We start from the raw sequence: 20866 nt of genomic DNA on the forward strand, positions 1-20866 counted from the left end.
CGCGGGTCTGCAAAGGGGCAGCGCTGCTTAACACTGAGGCCCAGGGTTCGGAAGAGCCTGTTTCACCGCTTTGTTCGACCCTCGGTAGCTTGTGCTCTGAAGCGAGATTTGGCCGCTGAGCTGATGTGCTGTGAAACATTTATGGGTCATTTTTGCGTTAACCGTGGTCTTACGTGACCTCGGTCAAAACAAAAATTAGCTTTTCTTAAAAAACACACATTGAAAGATAAAATTACCAAGAAGTTCGAGATCGTGCCTGCGGAGTACTAACCCAGGTGCTGCACCCTTCTGAGCTCAGGGCGCTGTTTGGTTGCGGGTCACATGCCGGGGAGTCCGGTCGGCCTTAAGGACACGTGGTGCCCTAAGCTGGCCTGGGACTTGCAGTGCAGGGGCCCAGCCTGATCCTGGGGTGCTCCCAAGCCCCTCATTTGTTTTCCTCTACATCAGAAGTTAATGGGGTGATTCAGTGAACTCACGCCATTGGGCTCTGTGCAGAGAAGGTGTCCCAACAGCTGCCCGAAGTTCTCGCGTGAGCTGAAGTCTGGGCACAGGTGTTCCAGGCTCTGTCGCCGCTCGGCGTGCTCTGGTCCCCGCAGCACTGCCCTCTGCTGGCTGCACTGTAGCACGTGTAAAACTTAAAGCCTTGGATTCATTAGGTCAATGCCTCTCAGACTTTCACTCAAACTGCAGAAAATCGCCTGGTGGTCTTGTTCAAGCGCAGACTGAAAGTCAGGTCTGGGGTGGGAACTGAGAGTCTGCGTTTCTAATGAGTTACCAGAAGACGCAGACAACTGCTGTCCACACACCACTGTTCCAACAGCAAGGCACAAGCTGTGTCCAGACTTTCTGCTGTTCTGACCGTTAGCTTTGTGGTTCTGGGCCTGTCCAAGGGACTTGGTTCTCTCCTCCACTTACTACCCTGCTTGGCTCCTGGCTACCACACTCATTCTCTTCTCAAGTTAAAATTCCCAGTGGGCCTTCCTATGGGTTCCCGTGGTCCCCAGGTGCTTGGCTGGGCTGCCAGGGACCAGCTTCTCCCAACAGGCAACGCGAGGCAACACATGGAAGACTTGCAAGGCAGGAGCCCCTGTGAACTGAGAGAATGCAGCCTTCACGTGCGGCTCTGCACAAAGAAACAGCTTGATTGGGCCCGGAGGTGGGACCAAGAGGGCACACATAAATTAGGCCTTCAACCCAATGAGTTCATTCATTGTCCACCCATATTTACCTAGTTCCCCAGCCACGCTGGGAGCTGAGGTCCTATGCTGGGAGCCGCTTAATGAGAGCCAGTGTCTGCTGAACCCCTCTATGTGCCCGGCTTTGCTACACCCCTTTACCCAAAAGCTCCCCCTAAGGAATAGGTCTGGGTATTGGGAGAGGAAATCCTTCCAAAATTCTTCATTGCAGGTTTTCATTTTAAGAGGTTTCCTTGACCACGTTTATTGGTTAAAGTGGCAGCCCCCACACCTGGAGAGGTCTACTCTCCCCTCCCCCCCCTTATGCATCACCTCCTCAGAAGGCTGCATGGTAGAAGGACGGATTTAGCCTGGAGCCACCTGCACCAGCTGCAAAGTGGTAACCACAGGCTCTTGCTCTCTTTCATCAGAGGCTCTGCCCATCCCCATGTGCTCCAGCTGGGCAAGCTATAGCCCAGTCCCTTTGCTCAGTTCCCTCCCCTTGACCTCTCTCTCCTAGCCTGTTCTCTCTCCTCCACCATCTTTGCAAATTTTTGTCACCCTCATTTTCTATTTCCATCATCTTCCTGTGTCTTATTTTTTCTTTCCTCTGTTCCACCTCATCCTGCGGATACACTTCTTTAATCACTGCTGCTTTGTTTACCAAGCTCTCACTGTGCTCTGTTCTGTCTCTGACGTTCCATCTGCCCACGAGGGTCTACAGCCCATGAGAGTTAGTGCCTTGCTTGGTTGGTTTCCTTCCTTAGTGAAATAGAAACTATGGTTCCCTCAATAACTGCTTCCCAGCCCAGTGACCCCTGTGTCTGGGAGCCCAGCTTGGAGACAGGCTCTTCATGGAGAGGACAGCACAGCAAACACACTGGTTCATTCTCTCAACAGATACCTGTAATGGGACTCCTGATGGGACTCTTCCCAATGCCCTAAACTTAGAGCTAAGACAAAGAGACATCATGTTCCAAAAAGAGCTACAAGTAAGTCAAGAATAGCATCACCTCTAGGCTAAGTAAGAGGTGATCAAATTGATTTTGCTCCCCCAGCAATCACCCCAGCACTCTTCACCCCCATTCTGTATAAACAGAAGATTAAAGAGAGAGAAAATCATCAGGATCAAAATGGTTGGAGCTGGGAGAGACCTGTGGCCTCTCCCTCTCTCCCACATGAATGAGGTCCCCTTTGCCAAATGAAAGTGGCTCCAAAAGCACTACTTGAGAAATTCGAGAAATACAAAAAAAGTGAAGCCTCTTTCCATGGTTAGGCAGTGGATTCGTTGATCTTCCCGAAGACAGAAACTGTGGAGGTGGAGTGGGATGGAGAACAGCCTGCACACTCGCTGCTTGGCATGGAGAGGCTGTAGGAGTCTCCACAGAGGCCACTGCAGATGGTGGCCAGGCTTCAGTTGTCTTGTCACCTGGCCACCAGGTAGGCAGACGCCAGCCTCGAGGTTGGATGGTACATCGTCGGTGGGAGCTGAGTGGGAGGAGGGCCCCGAGAGGCCAAGCGAGAGAACATCTCCCACATCACACTCTTCAGTGGAGAGTGCCCCACTCCCACCAACCTTACTGTGGCCCCCCAAACACTCACACCTGTGCTCCACAAATGAACCAATAGTCATATGTCTGTCAGAGGAGGCATCCACAGTGGATCAGTATTAGTCAGAGAAACAGAGAAAACTAACAGCAGCCAGGTAACTGAGAAAGAGTTTGGCCCTAAACAAGTCAAGAAGCTGAAACTAGATGAGGTAAAATAGGAAGGGAGAAATATTAGACCATACCTCCTTCCCTATTATAGATTTTTGGACCATGAGACAAGCCTTAGCTGGAGTGACAGGAATAGGTTAAGGGGAGTTTTACAGTGAACTGTACTGTTAAATTACTAGAAGTGATAAAAACAAAACTGAGGGATTTTCCCAAAACATCCTTAAGTGATGGAAGGCAGATCTGACACAGTCCTGATGTGAATGGGGCGAAAATGTTAGCTCCCAACCAATCAAGTTCAGACTATTTTAAAAAACAGTTTATATGTATTTATTAAGCAACTGCTATGAGTTAAACACCATTCTAGATTTAGCACTGAGAAAGACAGACAGTTCCTGCCTTCATGCAGATTATATTCTAGTCTGGAAGACAGCCCCAAGGAAAATGAGTAATTTAGTTTCAATCATGACAATGCTACAGGCGTCATCAAATATGACAACTGCTAGATAACAGAGCTAATGGGGATGGAGCGAATGCAAACTAGGAAGATCGGATCTAGTTTTGAGGATCAGAGAGAACTTTCCTTTGGAATCAGAGACTGAAAATGGAATGTCAGGAGAGTGTGTGTGGAGAAGCCTTCAGGAAAGAGGAAAGGGCCTGGCTGGTGTGGCTCAGTGGTTAGAGTGTTGGCCCTTGCACTGAAGGGGTGCAGGTTCGATTCCTAGTCAAGGACATGTACCTGGGTTGCAGGTTCGATCCCTGCTCCTGTAGGGGAGTGCAGGAGGTAAGCAATTGATGTGTCTCTTGTCACATTGATGCCTCTCTCCCTCTCTGTCTCTCTTTCTACCCCTTCCTCTCTTCCACTCTCTCTAAAAAAATCAATGGGGGAAAAAAGAAAGCGGAAAGGCCCTGTCATCTTTTACACCATAAACGTTTCAGGTTTAATTCCTGGTCAAGGCACATACCTAGGATGCGGGTGGATTCCCTCCCCACTGGGATGCGTACAGGAGGCAAGCAATCGATGTTTCTCTCTTTCTCTCCTTCCCTCTCTCTCTAAAAAAAATTCAGTGAGAAGCATATCCTTGGGTGAGAATTAGAGAAAAAAGAAGAAGAAAGGAGGGTGAGGTGGGGTGCTCTGCAAGAAAAAACAACCACCTGGTTGCTGGAGAGGTGTGAATTAAAAAGTACGTAAAGAAAGCTATTGCTGCATTTGTAGATGGCAAATAGCCATCTGGGTGGTGGCTCTTGAAAAATAAACCAGTTCTCAAACAATCAAATAATAATTCTTAGCATAATAATTCTGGGGTTTTAATTTCACAAGAGTCAGGATCAGATCAATGAGAAAAATCTGTTTTTCTACTATAACTGAGGTCTCCTTATTTCTTAGGAAAACTGGTGAAAATTCACTTGCAAAATTTCACTAGTAGGGAGATTCAATTAGAATGAAGTGGACCCATTTCTCTCTCTCGCTCTTTAGACTAGAGTTTAGCTTTCCTGATTCCAAAATCAACTTTGAGCAAAGGAGAATTTCAATCAGCATCAGGCCAGAGCCAGGACATTTGCATTTGCAAAACATAAGAAAGGATTGAAAGAGCAGAAACTGCCTCCAGTATCATCTGGTTGTATGCAAGATCCCTAAACAAAAGATGTGGGAGAGAATTTCACTGAAGAGTTTGGGAGTAACTTGAAGAATCAAGAGAAAAACTGAACATTGGCACCGAGGTAGCAATATTTATTAGGCAAATTGTGAGGGTGCCCACCCCACCAAGATGAATCATCTCTGAAACCAGACTAGAAATGGGTCCCCTGCTTGTCACTATTTGAGCCAATATACAGAATCAACTTTTCTAGAGTTTTAGAAATTAACTAAATTAATTAAAGGTTTACAGCAATTCAAGGAGTGTTTGTTCAAGAAAAAATGTCTAAATTCCAGTAAGAACCGTTAGCTTTGCGGCATTTTATCTCGCCCTAGTCCCATCCCATTATCCATCCTCTCTCTTGCCTTTAAAACCAGCACCCCACAATCATGGCAAAACCCAACAGCCTTGCAGCCACTGGAGGAGCAGAAAGGGGTTGGAGTTCCTTCAAAACCTCATTCCCAGAGGACTGTCATCATTTGATTTATATGTTGTTCCTTTAGGACCCCGCTTTTGAGGCTATCTTTATTGGATCTGACTGGAAATCACAGTGTGAAAGCCTTTTTCCTGGGGGTGTTTGTCAAAAACTAGATCCAACTGATTAACACTGCAGCTTTCTGAGGTACTGGATAGCAGTTCTGTTTTTATTTTCCTGTTGAATCAATCAAGAACAGAAGAAAACTTCCACGAGTAACAGATGAGTAGGAGCCATACGTTGTCTCTGGTTCTGCAGGGTTCAGCCCCACAAATGTCTTTCCATTCCAGTTTCCAGGCAACAGGCGCACATCCTTTCTCTGCTGTGCCGTTCTCTGGCAGGGGGCAGAAATACAGAACAAAAGGCTCTTTTTCAAGAACAAATTTGTGATATTTCTGTGCTTAGAATCTTCCTCTGAGAGGCTCCTTAGAAGGCCAAAAGGCTACTGCTGATCACTAGGTGACTTGGCTTCTATGAATTTCTCCTGCCTAATTTCTAGTCTGGCTCCTCCCTTTCAAGCAAATGCTGGAACCTTCCTGAACTACTTGTAGTTCCTCAAACACACCCAGGGCCTTTGCTCAAGCTTTTGTACTTCCTGGAATCTCCCCTGCCCTTCTAGTTTGCCTTACAAATTCCTACTCATTTGTCAAGATTCAAACCAATAGTTGCTTATCCAATGCTTCAAAACCATTTCTAAGGGATGAAACTCTCTCCCTCCCCCATACACCACTTCTTCCCATCCCCTATGTAATAGAGATGATTATTACAGAAAATAGTGGGAAATCATCAGCAGGGAAGCCCACAAAATTTGCATTTCCTGGTATTTTCTTTAATCTTGGAAGACCAAGAGAGGGAAGTAACATGACCAAGGCCACGTAACAAATTAGCAGCAGTGTTCAGGCTGGAAGTCAGAGATGACGTCTCCTTCCTTTGAGATCTGCAGATAATCACTGGGCTTGACCCGTTACCCTCTTATGTTCGTAAGGGTCTCTTGGATTCTCTCAAACTTCAGAACACTGAATTTTGCAACATTGAAGAGCCTGTTGACACTTAGAGAAAACACTGAAATGAACATGTTCAGTCTAAAGCCTTATACCTAACACTTGGAAGCCCAATGGAAGCCTCTGGAAGGTTTCATGGTGTAAGGCAGGGGTGGAGAATGTCTGGCCCATGGACTGTATACGGCCCATGAAATCATTTGGTCTGGCCTTGCCAAGGCAACTGCAGGCAGGACTCAAAATTAAATAAATCCAGAAGCTTTTCTTCATAGCTAATTTTTAAGTTTATAATTTTGTATAGCCCATGAATGATGTTATAAATATCCAAATGGCCCTTAGCAGAAACAAGGTTCCCCACCCCTGGTGTAAGGGGAAGAGCCTAACCTTTGGAGGCAGTCTTGGGTTTGAGACTTAAAACCCACCATTACCAGTTTTTTAGGAAAAGTAAACTTTCTAGTCTCAGTTTCTTTGTGTGAAAAAAAAGTAGATGATCTTTTCATCAAGATTAAATAAGATAGCCTCAGTAAATCATCCAGCACAAAGCCTGGCATATATTAAGTGCCTGATAGTCTTAGTTGCCTTCTGTCTCGTATTACTCCCTCCTCTCTCCCAGGCTCAGGACTTTAATTTGACTGAATCAAGAGAAAAATCTCTTAGCCTAAGCTTTTCCAAGGGTAAAATAAGAGGGGACTGATTGCCCGTTCTGTGTGCCCAAAACTGTACCTTCTTTTTATTCTTCTTGCTTTTATTAATCTTCCCATTCAAGTCTATGGACTCAGCACAAAGCTTGCCCTGGGGTGTTACCTGCATAACAGAGGTTTGCTCTTAGAGGAAACAGAAAGGGGTTGAAAGATACCTGGGGAAATGCAAATTTGGTGGCTGAATTGGACTTCCCTGGGTCTGATGATTTCCAAGATTCTGCTGAGATATAATTTCAGTGATGATGTAGAGAGGGAAGGCTGGCCTTACCTCAAAGAATGGTTATAATTAGTTATGTTCATTCCCCAAACATTTTTAGCACCTACTGTATGTTAGGCATTGTTAGGTGAAACGTGAATATAGAGAAAAATGAAAGTCAGTCATGGGGCAAGTACACTGATCTAGACCCAAGAGACCTGGGGTTTGGTCATAGTGTCTCAAAAACTGGTCATGTGGCCTCTGGCAAGTCCTTCAGGGTTAACACTGTTAACCTGTAAATCTCAGCTTTCTGAAGGTGAGATGAGGGAGTTAGAGAGGTGGTTTTTAAGGGATTTTTGTTGTTTTTTTTCCTCCAGATTATAGTTTTCGTTTGCAATTCAGCTCTCTATATTCCAATACTCCTTGGAAATCTCCATCTGGGTGTACAGTAGATATGCCAACTGAACATATCCCAAGCCAACAAACTAACCCTATACTCTTGCTCTCCCAATTTTGTCTCAACATTATCTCTACCTCCTATACTTCCTGTCTCACAGAACGGCATTGCTGTGTGCCTGGAGACTACACCATAAATCTAAAGGCCTTGTATACAGGTCCTTCTCCTTCACACCCCACATCCAACCAGTTGCCAAACCCTAACCAGTCCACCTATGAAATAAGTCTCCATTGGGCCTCCTTCTCCTAACTGAATGCCACCTCTTTAGTGGAGACCATTTTTTCTTCTAATAATCTCCTAGCCTCTCATTTTACCTAAATCTCTCCCATACTGTGGCCAAAGTAATCTTTCTAGAGCAGAAATATGATCACTTACCAGCTTAAAACTTTTGGTAGCTCCCATCAAGAGGATGAACGACTTTCCAAGGATTGTTTAACAATTTGTATGTGAAAAATTTTCGATCAGGTGGGAAGAGGAACATTGCCTCCCGTCAGAGGCCTAGGTTCAGTAGGTCAAGTATTCTTAGGAATGAATGAAAAACAAAACAGCAAGGAAGAGAGGGGAGCTAGCAAATACTGAGTGCCCATGCTATTATCAAATACTGTACTTTATATACACTATGCTACTTTAATACTCAAAAATATATGCGATCACTTAGTTCAGGTTTCCCCCCAAATAGACTCTGAAACAGAGCTGTGTGTGCAGGAAGTTTACCGGGCAGTACTTGTGGAATTAACACCTGTGGGAGATGAAGGGCGTAGGACTGAGCAGAGGGAGAAGCTGAACTCATTCCGTTCCTATGGGCGGCTGTCAGTTGGAGCGTGCCCCGGCCGGCCACTTCAGAGCAGTGGGCCGCTGAAGCTGCACGGAGGACCCAAGCATGCCAACATCCGGGGATGCCCTGCAGACTCCAAATGGCTCCTCGGGTATCCAGCACCTTGTCCAGCATCCAGAGGCAGGCTGAGGGCTGCGGCCTCTCTAGGCTTCCTGATGGCGGGTCATGCAGCCCCTTACTCCCACTCCTGTAGACAGAGCACTGTGGACTCTCCCCCACTGGCCTAGATGGTGCAAGTGGAGGTTCTTATACCAAGTGCACCAAAACTTAGAAAGATGAATGGGTAGGCCTGAGCAGCAAAAGCTAGAGAGATGAATGGGGAGAACCCCAGTGTGTCAAAAGCTAACAAGATGATTGGATAGAAGAAAAGCCCTCCCCTCCCTATCCCTATAAGATAGGGGGAATGGGCAGGAAGGGGGAATGGTCTTTGAGATGGGAGTCCAACATTCTCCCAGGTCAAGGCACCTGAATAAAACCTCTTTAGTTTTGCACAAGCACCTGTCTCTCAAGTTTGGCTTTAGTTGTGACAGGCAGCCAAACCTGTGTTTTCGGTTATAAATACAATTGCAACAAAGGCTTTGGCTGATTCCACAAGGAGCTCTGGAGCTGGGATACCCCTTAAAGCCTGATCCAAACCCAAGCAAGGAGACTGGACTTTTTATACCCTTTTATTGACAAGTTGATCACTCGTTAGATGTGGGTGGCTCTCAGGGAAGGAACTGGCTGAGGGCAGCTCCTGAAGAAGGACTCAGCTGAGAGCTATTAGCACCAATGCTTCCAGCACCTGGGGAGAAATTTCTTTGCTGCTCTGAGATCTGAGCAGCACGTCATAGCATCCACCACACGCAGTAACTTGTAGTGCACTATTTTATAAATAACAAAACAAAGTTTCACCAACGCTGACTTAAAAGTAGTGAGTGAAACTTCTGTAATTCTGATTCATATTTTCTGACTCTACGAACCCTAGGCTACATATACTTCTGTAACTGGAAAAATATATAGTGACAAAATCAAGCTTGAATCTTTAGGTACTCTGGGTGGCAGTCACACACATTAATCCTTAGAGGAAGAATTAGAGCTGAGCAATGGTGGGGCCAAGTATTTAAGGTCCTAGAAGATATTTCTGAGAATAGACATTGCAAGTGTCAGGGGCTTTGATATATAATTCAGAGCAAGGAGAGTGGGACTATGCTTATGGCAGGCCCAGGATGTAGAAGACTGGCAGCTGAAAAAGCCAGCAAGGCAGCAATCACAAACCTGGCTAGGAAATGGCCTGAGAGCTAGAGAGCTCAAAGGGGACACAGGGAGGGGGAGAGAGAGCCTAAGGTCAGGTCCTAAGAAGTGTACAGGAAATACCAAAGAAGTAAAGAGACATAGATAATTAATGATAAATAATTTAAGATATGGGACAGAGAGCCCAGAAAGAATGTGATAGAATGATGTCATGGGCCACAGATACTCTCTTCCTCTGGTGTCTCTGCCTTGTCCCTGGACATGAAGCACTCTGATAATGGCTTTGCTAGGCCCATGTATCCCAGGCCAGCGTGGCAGGAAATGGTAGGGCTTATATTCAAGTGCTGTCCCTGATACTTATTTACTGTGTGACCTCAAATAAATTATTTAACTCTCTATGCCTCAGTTTCCTCATCTGTGAATTGGGGATAATGATAGTAAGGTCTAGACCTGGTTCAGAGCTCATGGGAGAGATAGCTGTTTCTGTTGTAGAATTCTCATATTCTTCCACACTCATCACCCAACACACCTGTGTGGACAAACCAAACGTAGAACCCAGGCTCTTAAAGTCCATTCTTAGACTTCAAAGAGTTTGTAAGCAACGTAGGAAGAAACAAGATTGCCTGTCTTTCTCCTGGCCCTCCATCCCAGTACGCAAGTCTCTCCCAGGTGGGAGAGTGGGTGCTCCGCCATGCAGGGGAAGGTCTGCAGAAGCTCCTGCTGGAGGGAAAGCTGAGAACAGCTGGGTCTTGGGGTGCCATCTGACCATGCAGGATTTAATATCCCAACCACTTGGGGTCCAGATGAGACCAAGGTTTAGCATTTTAATGGCCTTTATCATGGTTCTGTCATCAGAGCTGGGAGCTGGGATCTGGGAGCCTTCCTTCCTTCCTTCCTTCCTTCCTTCCTTCCTTCCTTCCTTCCTTCCTTCCTTCCTTCCTTCCTTCCTTCCCCCCCCTTCCTTCCCCTTCCTTCTTCTTCTTATTATCATTATTATTATTTTAATCTTCACCCATGGACATGCTTAGAGGCAGAGAGAGAGAGAGAGAGAGAGAGAGATGTGAGAGAGAGAGATGTGAGAGACAGCTCAGGCATGTGCCCTGACTGGGAATCGAACCGGCAGCCTTCTGGTGCACTGGACTATGCTCAACCACCTGACTCTCTCTGGCCAGGAGAGCATCCTTCTTAAAAATACTACAATGGAAATAGAGGCCTCCTCTTAACTGGCATTCATTTCTAGAAAAATGTCTTAGGATGGAACTTGCTCTGTTATGTTAATTAACAAGTCAAAACTTAGAAGTAGTAAAACTGAAGACAGAAGTAAAGCCTCTGTCACCCAGCACAGCCTACACTTCCTTTACTCCACAGAATGCTTTCTAAAACTTAGCATTTTAAACTATCTCATGATCTGCATTTGCTCTCTTTTCAAAGCAAGATAATTAACACAATATTCTTTAAGAAATGCTTGCTCATAAAACTAGACAATGGCATATAATAATACATTTTTATGCATTATGTTAAACTTAAAAACAGTACAAAAGTGTGTGCACACCAGCTATTTTAGTTACAAATGTGCTTATAAAATGAGCAAGAACACACTTCTCTTAGGCTCCTGCTCAGTGAGGAGCTTTGCTTCCACAGCCTCTCCCTGGGCACCAGCATCCTGACTGCAATTATTATTGGAACTCACCCCACTATCAGGTGTGTACTTGTGATGATACCTGGAGACATTTTTTACTTAAAATTTTAATAATTCAGCAAAAGAATAAGTTGAGGTAGACCATCCCACCCTACAGAATTAGAACCTTATAAGTATTTTATATAGTTACAGTTAAAATATATAATAACTGGACTCTTTAAGACTAAATGAAGAAGGTGGCAGTGGACAGGGCCTGACTGAGGGTGAGAGTGTGGGTGTGAGCGCGGGGAGCGCTGGTCAGCCTGTGCGGGAATTCAGGGCAGTGCGGGCGCTCATGGCCTAGGAGCTGCTGGCCTCCGAGGAATGCTGCCCGGGGCGCTTCTCCCCGATGGAGGTTGGAGCGCAGTCCATTTTGGAGGATCCTCAGTGTCACCCTTGGGAGGAGGCTGCAAGGAGCAGCCCAGGGCCCAGCGCCCCAAGGCCACAGACGGGCACGCGAGGCCCCACCACCAAGACCCAACGCTCCCTGCAGGGGCCTGGTGCTGTGACCCAGTGCACCTGAACCAGTGCCTGGGGCCGCACGACCACATTGACCCGGCGCTCTTGCCCTGCTTGCCTGCCTGCCTGGCCTCCTTGATGCCCTGCCCAACCTGCCTGCCTGCCTGCCTGCTTGGCCTGCCACCTTGACTAAGTGTGCCCAGCCCTGCCATCGTGAGCAATGCCTCCTCTTCCTGCACAGGCCTGCCAGCACGACCTGGCTGCCTCGCCTAGCACCCAGGGACTACGGGCCAGGTGACCATGTGCCAGTCCTGCAGCCTTGACCTTGCACCCTGCATGACTGGTCCACTAAAACGGGGAGACAAAGAAACAACACCCAAATGAAAGAAAAGGAGGAATTGCTAGAAAAAGAGCTAAATGAAATGGAGGCAAACAATTTATCAGACCTAGAGTTCAAAATAAAGGTTACAACTTAGTAAGAACAACTTAGTGAGAACTACAGGCAACTTAATGAGAACTATAAGAAACTTAGTGGAACTTCTTAAGCTTGAAAAAGATGTAGAGGCCATGAATAAGAATCAATTGAACCCTGGCCAGTTTGGCTCAGTGGTTAGAGTGTCGACTTCATGGACTGAAGGGTCCTGGGTTCGATTCCGGTCAAAGGTGCGTACCTTGGTTGCCGGCTCAATCCCCAGCCCCAGTAGGGGCTCATGTGGAAGGCAACTGATGGATGTGTCTCTCTCACACTGATGTTTTCTCTCTCTCTTCACTCTTGCTAAAGCAATGGAAAAAATATCCTGGGTGAGGATGAAAATAATAATAATTTAAATTTTTTTTTTTTTTAAATCAATTGGAAATGAAGAATGGCATAGCTGAAATAAAGAATATCCTGGAAGGAATCAGCAGGAGATTAGAAGACGCTGAGGATCAAATAAGTGAATTAGAAGACAAGATAGGAAAAAACACCCAATCTGAGCAGCAATTATTTAAAAATATTAAAAAGCAGGAGGATAGTTTAAGGGAGCTTTGGGACAACATGAAATGTAACAACATCAGCATCATAAGGATACCATAAGGAGAAGAATATGAGCAAGGATTAGAGAATGTGTTTGAAGAAATGAGGACAGAAAATTTTCCCAACTTAGTGAAGAAAAAAGTCACACAAGTCCAGGAAATGTAGAGAGTCCCAATTAAGATGAACCCCAAAAGACCCACACCAACACACATTATAATTTAAAATAGCAAACATTAAAGGCAAAGAAAAAATCTTGAAGGCTGTAAGAGAGAGACAAAGTTACCTACAAAGGAGCTCATTTCTCCGCTAATTTCTCGTTAGAACCACTACAGGCCAGAAGGGAGTGGCATGAAGTATGCAAAGTAATGAAAAGCAAGGGATTGAATGTAAGACTACTCTATCCAGCCAGGCTATCGTTCAAAACTGAAGGTGAAATCAAGAGCTTCACAGACCAAAAAAAGGCTAAAGGTGTTCAGTACCACCGAACCATACTGCAAGAAATGCTAAAGGGGCTGTTGTAAGAAGAAGAAATAGAGAGAGAGGGAGGCACACAGGCATAGAAAATAATAATGGCAACAGATGACTTTCTATCAATAATAACCTTAAATGTAAATGGCTTAAATGCTCCAATCAAAAGACATAGGGTAGCTGAATGGACAATAAAAGAAAACCCATATATACGCTGTCTATAAGAGACCCACCTCAGAACAAAAGACTTAGAGAGAATGAAAGTAAAGGGATGGGGGAGGGGGAAATTCTATGCAAATGGAAAAAAAAGCTGGAGTAGTATTACTCATATCCGACAAAATAGACTTCAAAATGAAGGCTATAAAAAGAGACAATGAAGGCCACTTCATAATACTAATGGGATCAATACAAGAAGAAGATACAACACTGGTAAACATATGCACCCAATATAAGAGCACCCAAATATCTAAAAAAACTTCTGGAGGACTTCAAAAGAGAGATTGGCAGCAATACAATCATAGCAGAGGACCACTGACATCACTGGATAGATTTTCTAGATAAAAAATCAATAAGGAAACAGCAACTCTAAGTGACACACTAGGTGAAATGGATTTAATTTATATTTACAGGACATTTCATCCCAAAGCTGCAGAATATACATTCTTCTCAAGTACACATAGGACATTCTTAAACATAGACCACCTATTAGGACACAAACTGTGTCTCTACAAATTCAAGAGGATTGAAATCATATCAAGCATCTTCTCAGACCACAGTGGCATGAAACTAGAGATCAGCTATAATAAAAACACTCAAACGCATGGAGGCTAAGTAGGATGTTAATAAAGAATGAATGGGTTACCAATCAAATCAAGGAAGAAATAAAAAACTTCCTGGAAACAAATAAAAATGAACACACAACCACCCCAAATCTATGGAACACAGCAAAAGCAGTCCTGAGAGGGAATTTCATAGCACTAACTACAGGCCTACCTCAAAAATCAAGAAAAATTTCTAATAAACTATCTAACCCTACAACTTAAAGAATTAGAAAGACAACAACAAGAAAAGCCCAGAATGAGCAGAAGGAAGGAAATAATAAAGATCAGAGAAGAAATAAATGACATAGAGGCTAAAATAACAATACAAAAGATCAATGAAACCAAAAGCTGATTCTTTGAAAAGATAAACAAAATTGATGAACCTTTAGTCAGACTCACCAAGAAACAAAGAGAGAGGACACAAATAAATAAAATCAGAAATGAAAGAGGTGAAGGTAACACCACAGAAATACAAAGGATTGTAAGCAAATACTATGAGCAACTATATGCCAATAAGCTGGACAACCTGGAGGAAATGGACAAATTCCTAGAAAAAATATAACCTTCCTAAATTCAATCAGGAAGAATCAGAAAACTTGAATAGGCTGATAACTACTGATGAAGTTGAAGCAGTAATAATAATAATAAAAAAAACTCCCAGCAAACAAAAACTCTGGTCTGGATAGTTTCACAGGGGAGTTTTACCAAACATCCAAAGAAGAACTAATACCTATCCTCAAACTATTCCAAAAAATCCAAGAGGAAGGAACACATCTAAGCTCTTTTTATGAGGCCAGCATTAGCCTAATTCCAAGACAGATAAAGACACTACAAAGAGAGTTACAGGCCAATATCGCTGATGAACATAGATGCTAAAATCGTCAACACAATATTAGCAAATCGGATCCAGTACTAAATTAAAAAGATCATATACCATGACAAAGTGGGATTCACTCCAAGGATGCAAGGCTGGTACAATATTTGCAAATCAATGTGATACATCACATAAACAAATTGAAAGACAAAAATCACATGATCACATCAATAGACACAGGAAAAGCATTGGACAAAATCCAACACCCAAAAACTCTCATCAGAGTAGGAATTGGGGAATCATACCTTAACATAATAAAGGCCATATATAACAAACCTACAGCCAGCATCATACTCATTGGGCAAAAAACTAAAAGCATTTTTTCTAAGAACAAGAACAAGATGGTGATGTTCACTTTCACCACTCTTATTCAACATAGTACTGGAAGTCCTAGCCACAGTGATTAGACAAGAAGAAACAATAAAAGACATCCAAATTGGAAAGGAGGAAGTAAAATTGTCATTATTTACAGATGACATGATATTGTACATAGAAAACCCTAAAGACTTCACTAAAAAACTACTAGATTTAATAAATGAATTTGACAATTTAGCAGGATACAAAATTAACACCCAGAAATCAATGGCATTTTTATACACCAATAACGAACTTTCAGAAAGAGAAAGTAAAAACACAACCTCATTTACCATTGCAACAAAAAATTAAGATACTTAGGAGTAAACTTAACCAAGAAAGTAAAAGACCTGTACTTGGAAAACTATAGGACATTGAAAAAGAGAAGGAGGAAAATATAAACAACTGGAAGAATATACCACGTTGATGGATTAGTAGAATTAACATCATTAAAATGTCCACATTACCCAAAGCAATCTATAGCTTCAATGCAATCCCTATTAAAAGAGCAATGGCATATTTCACAGATCTAGAACAAACACTCCAAAAATTTATATGGAACCAAAAAAGACCCTTAATAGTGGCAGCAATCTTGAGAAATAACAAAGTTGAAGGGATCACAATACCAGACTAGAAAGCCACTGTGATCAAAACAGCCTGGTACTGGCACAAGAACAGCCATATAGATCAGTGGAACAGAACAGAGAATCCAGAAACTGACCCAAGCCATTACACTCAATTAATATTTGACAAAGGAGGCAAGAGCACACAATGCAATAAAGACAGACTATTCAATAAATGGTGCTGGGAAAAATGACAGGTACATGCAAAAAATTGGAACTAAACCATCAACTTACACCATGCACCATGAAAAAATGCTCAAAGTCACTAATCATCAGAGAGAGGCAAATTAAAATGACAATGAGATATCACCTCACACCTGTCAGAAAGGCTACCATCAATAAATGAACAAACAAGTGCTGGCGAGGATGTGGGGAAAAGTGGACCCTAGTGCACTGCTAGTGGGAACGCAGACTGGTGCAGACACTATGGAAAGCAGTATGGAGGTTCCTCAAAAAATTAAATGTGGAACTGCCATTTGACCCAGTGATCCCACTTTTAGGAATATATCCTAAGAAACTCAAAACACCAATCAGAAAGAATATATGCATCCCTATGTTCGTAGCAGCACAATTTACATTAGCCAAGATCTGGAAACAACCCAAGTGCCCATCAGTAGATGAGTGGATAAGAAAGCTGTGGTACATTTACACCATGGAGTACTATGCAACTATAAAATAAAGGATCTCTTGCCCTTTGGGACAGCATGGTGGGACGTGGAGAGTATTATGCTAAGTGAAATAAGCCAGGCAGAGAAAGACAAGTATCACATGGTCTCACTCATATGTCAAATCTAATGAACAAAATAAACTGATGAACAAAATAGATCCAGAAACATAGAAGCATGGAACAGACTGACAAATCTCAGAGGGAAGGCAGGGACAGGGCGGGGTTGGGTCGGGAGAGATTAACCCAGGGATTTATATACATATATGCATAAGCCATGGACACAGACAATAATGTGGTGAAATCCGGGGAGTGGGGTGTGTGCAGGATGGAGGGAGTCAATGGGGGGGGGGGAAGGGGACATCTGTAATACTTTCAACAGTAAAGATAAAAAAATAAATATTATACACAATAACTGCAATTGCTATACTGTGTGATTTTCATATTGACTTCAAATCCCTTCACATTTCCTATTCTGATTTATATTTTATTTTATTGGTTCTGTTCTGTTTTATGCACAGATACTTTTCTTTATGAAATGTGATGGTCTTTGCTGAGAATTTTCAGTTCCTTTATAACAAGACTTTAAAATACTGATTGCAGAAAATCTATCTTTCTGTCTTCAGTCGCTAAAAGTTCTTAATGGCCCATAATGTGTTTTGTCTCTGATTCATGCTGCAAAGCTACTGTTGCCTCTTATGGAGAAGCCCAGGAGTAACGTTCGTATCCAAGGTTCCTGAAGCATTCTGTTTCAGCTCTCCTAGGATTGCCCTTAATCTCTACCACAAGGCAGTACTTCCTGTGCACTGCCAGATGCAGGTTTATTATTTAATCACTCATGCCCACCTGCAGGAAATCGTGATAGACACCAAATGAAAAATGACTACCACATGCCAGGCACTGTGCTGAACACCTTGCTTGCATTATTGTCATTTATTTCTCTCAACAGTCCTATGAGATTGTTCCTCATCTTAACTATGTTACTGCTGAGAAAGGGCTTAGAGAGATTAAATAACTTGCCCAAGGTTGCACGATTTATAAATAACAGACCAGGGCCTTGACCCCAGGCCTCTCCGGCCAGAGAGCCAGAGTTCTGAACCAGTCTACTCTAGTGCCTTAAAAACAAAGATTTGCAGGAGAATTGCAAGTTTGAAAGCAGTTGTGACAAGGTTTGAAAACTATGGAATTTTTTTTTTATTTTTAAAGAATTTCTTCAGCGTTGTATTACATTTGCAATTTTAGAAAGAGGCAACAAAACTCTAATATTTAAAAATCCTATTTCCTAAGTATCCTCTTAACTAGAAATGATGCTGAAAAATCATTCAAGTGTTTGATAATTGTGTTGGTCCTTGTACAGTTACGTCATTAAAGGATGTTTAGAGTCATATTTTGACCCAATGGAATGGTTTTCTCATGATGAGTACAAAGGTAGGCAACTGGATGGACGGAAGCTATTGGACTTCCTCCATGTGCTTCATTTGGAACCACCCCCACAATTCATTCCTCTCTCTAGTGATTCCAGCTAGAATTTTTCACTGAAGCTTTCTAATCTATAGCTTGGTTTTACAAGCTGCTCAATTATCTTAGCTTGTCCCTCTTTCCTGGACTGACTTCAGGTCAGCTACCTCACTGTCATGACAATTGCTATACTGTGTGATTTTCATATTGACTTCAAATCCCTTCACATTTCCTATTCTGATTTATATTTTATTTTATTGGTTCTGTTCTTGGCTCTATACATGACTCATAAGCATCTCAGAGGAGCATCGAATGATGGCATGGAGCATGCAGCTCCCACTTCCCCAGCTGTCTCTGTGTCTGAAGGAAGCAACTCTTGGTTAGGGATTACAACTATTCAGAGAGAAAGAAATGAATCTTGCTCCTTGTCAGCTTTTGCAAGAAGAGTGCTCAGTAGACTTGCCAAAGAACCTTCTAAAATTGTTGAAGAGGAGACCTTCATTTGAGTTTTGTTTGGAGGGAGAAGCAGGCTGACAGTGGTCTTCCAGGATTTCCAGGGTACTTTGCAAATTATTGCCATATTTATCACTCTGTCTAAGAAGGTCGGCCAGTGCTATGGGAGGCAATGTTTGGTGCACAGTAAAGGTCAGAGGCTGGTGACTCAAGAGCACTGTAACTCATTCCTTCACCCTGTTCCTTCCTAGAAAAAGTGGAATGATGTGGGCATTTCCCTTCCTCTAGCAGCTTATGCCAGTAGAAAGCAGGCTAGCAAACTTCATGGCTACCACGTAGGGTGATTTGAGGAATACTAGGAAGCACCCATAACCCTACCAAGAGTGCTTCTCAAAGAGCTGTGGAGACTGCAGGGACATGAGAAGTTCAGGGTCAGTCTAGGGAAGATCACAGAAGGGGAGAGATCCACATACACTGGCTCTGGGGTCTAGAAGGATGGCAGGAGCATCACTGGAACTGACAAGAATTTGGGGAAGGAAATCCTCAGATTACAGTTGCCATGGATATCTCTTCTCAACCTTCAGACTTCAGTGCTCTGAACTGGATCTGAATCCTGGAGGAGATCCTGAGGTGGGAAACTTGGTGAAGACCTTGGAGTGGTTACTGCCAGTGGGCATCTGTCTTCACAGGCCTCACTGAGCCATGTCCCCAGCTCGCCTCCCTGGGCCTGGGTTGCTCAGCACATCTATCTGCTCAGTAAGGTGACTGGCTGGCATGAACGCTCAGGCTAAAAATACTGGATAAAACCTGGGTCTAGGTCTGAGCTAGAGCCACTTCATAGCCTAGTTTCCTCTTGTCCTCCCTCAACCCCTACAACCCCAGCTTGCAGTATGGCTCTCTGGTCGACTGGTTTGCTCAGCCTCCATATCAGACACCTGTCCCTGAGGGCTTCCTCATCTCACCCGACTGGGCTGACCCCAGGGTGTTTTTCCCAGTGCTTTCCCCAGACAAATTTTAGGCCCTGTGATCAGGTCTCCTAGGAGATGTTTCAGAGTTTGGGGAAATTTTGTATTTTCATTTTATTTTTGTGGGGTTCTTTTTTTTACTTATTCAGATAAATGTGCTCATCATAGGCTCCAAGTGGCCAAGCCGTCTGGCCTGCGCCTCAGTGACCTTACCCTGTGGGTCTGTCTCATGCTGTAAGGACCTCTGGTCAGAGGCACTGATGAGGGCGATAATTGGCCTGGAGGCCAGGACGCTCAGGGGCAGCCAAACACCAGGCACCTTCATGCAGGTCACTTTGCCACATCTTGCCACAGTGTCAGGAGAGTGGCAAGTCTTAGGGGGATGTTATACCCTCCTATTTAAGGATGGGAGATGGTCTCATTGTGCAGCCCACCTGAGATCTTTTGGGGAGAGCTGTTTTCCACAGGCATGTGGTCCTCTTCAGTCTCCGGGGGGGGGGGGGGGTTCTACATAGCCACAGGGAAGGAAGTGCTGCTTGTCGAAGATGATGGAGGCGAGGGGCAGGAAACGGTGCTCACCCAGGATCCTCCCGTTGCCCTTACCTTTGCCTGTACCAGAGGCAATGTTTCAGGGCAAGCGTAATGGAATTGGTGTGAAGAGTGAATAAAGCACAGGCTCTGGAGCCAGATAATGCGGGATTTGAATCCAGTTCTTCCATTTTGGGGGGCTCAGAGCCATTAGAAAACTAATTTAGCAGCTCTGTACCTCAATCTGTCAAATAGTTATAATTATCCCCTCTGTTTAATGTTACAAAGACTTATCAAATAATGTATGTATGTGGAAGCCCCAGGCATCTAGGTAGTTCGATTCATGGGATTTCCTCTCTCCTGACCCTCTTGAGTATTCGTGGTGTTGATGAGTAAGTGGGAAAGAGTAAGTGGTCTAGACCCAGAGTCAGAGTTTCCAAGTTTGGTATAGGACGTGACTTACGCCACCACCAGCTCTGCCTCCTTCATAGGACTGTTGTAAAAATCAAATAAGATCGTGAATGTGAAGACTTTTGAAAATGGTTTTGTAAGTACAGGGCATTATCACCTCCGTATCTTTTATCATTGGTCTGTCAAAGTCTGCAGCATGGTGTACCCTGGATTAGTCACTGTGCCCCTTTACCTCCTGTATTAGTTTCCTGGAGGAGTCATAACAGATTACCACACACTTTTTGGCTTACTTGTAGGTTTTTGTAGATATTCTTTATCAAGTTAAGGATAACTGGCCAAGAGTTTTTATCAATTTTGTCAAATGCTTTTTATGCATCTATTAATATGATCATGTGATGCTTCTTCTTTAGCCCGTTGACAGGAGAGATTACTTGATTTTCAAATGTTGAACTAAGCTTGCATACTTGAGATAAATTCCACCTGACCATAGTGTATAATTTTCTTTATACATTATTGGATTCGATTCACTAATATTTTGTTGAGAATTTTTGAATCTATGTTCATGAGAGATATTGGGGTGTAATTTTCTTTTCTTGTAATGTTTTTGTCTGGTTCTGGTATTAGAGTGAGTTAGACTATGGAATAGAATGAATAAGAAAGAATTCTCTCTACT

This window comes from Miniopterus schreibersii (assembly GCF_964146895.1).
Source record: "Miniopterus schreibersii genome assembly, chromosome: 19".
NCBI lineage: Eukaryota > Metazoa > Chordata > Mammalia > Chiroptera > Miniopteridae > Miniopterus > Miniopterus schreibersii.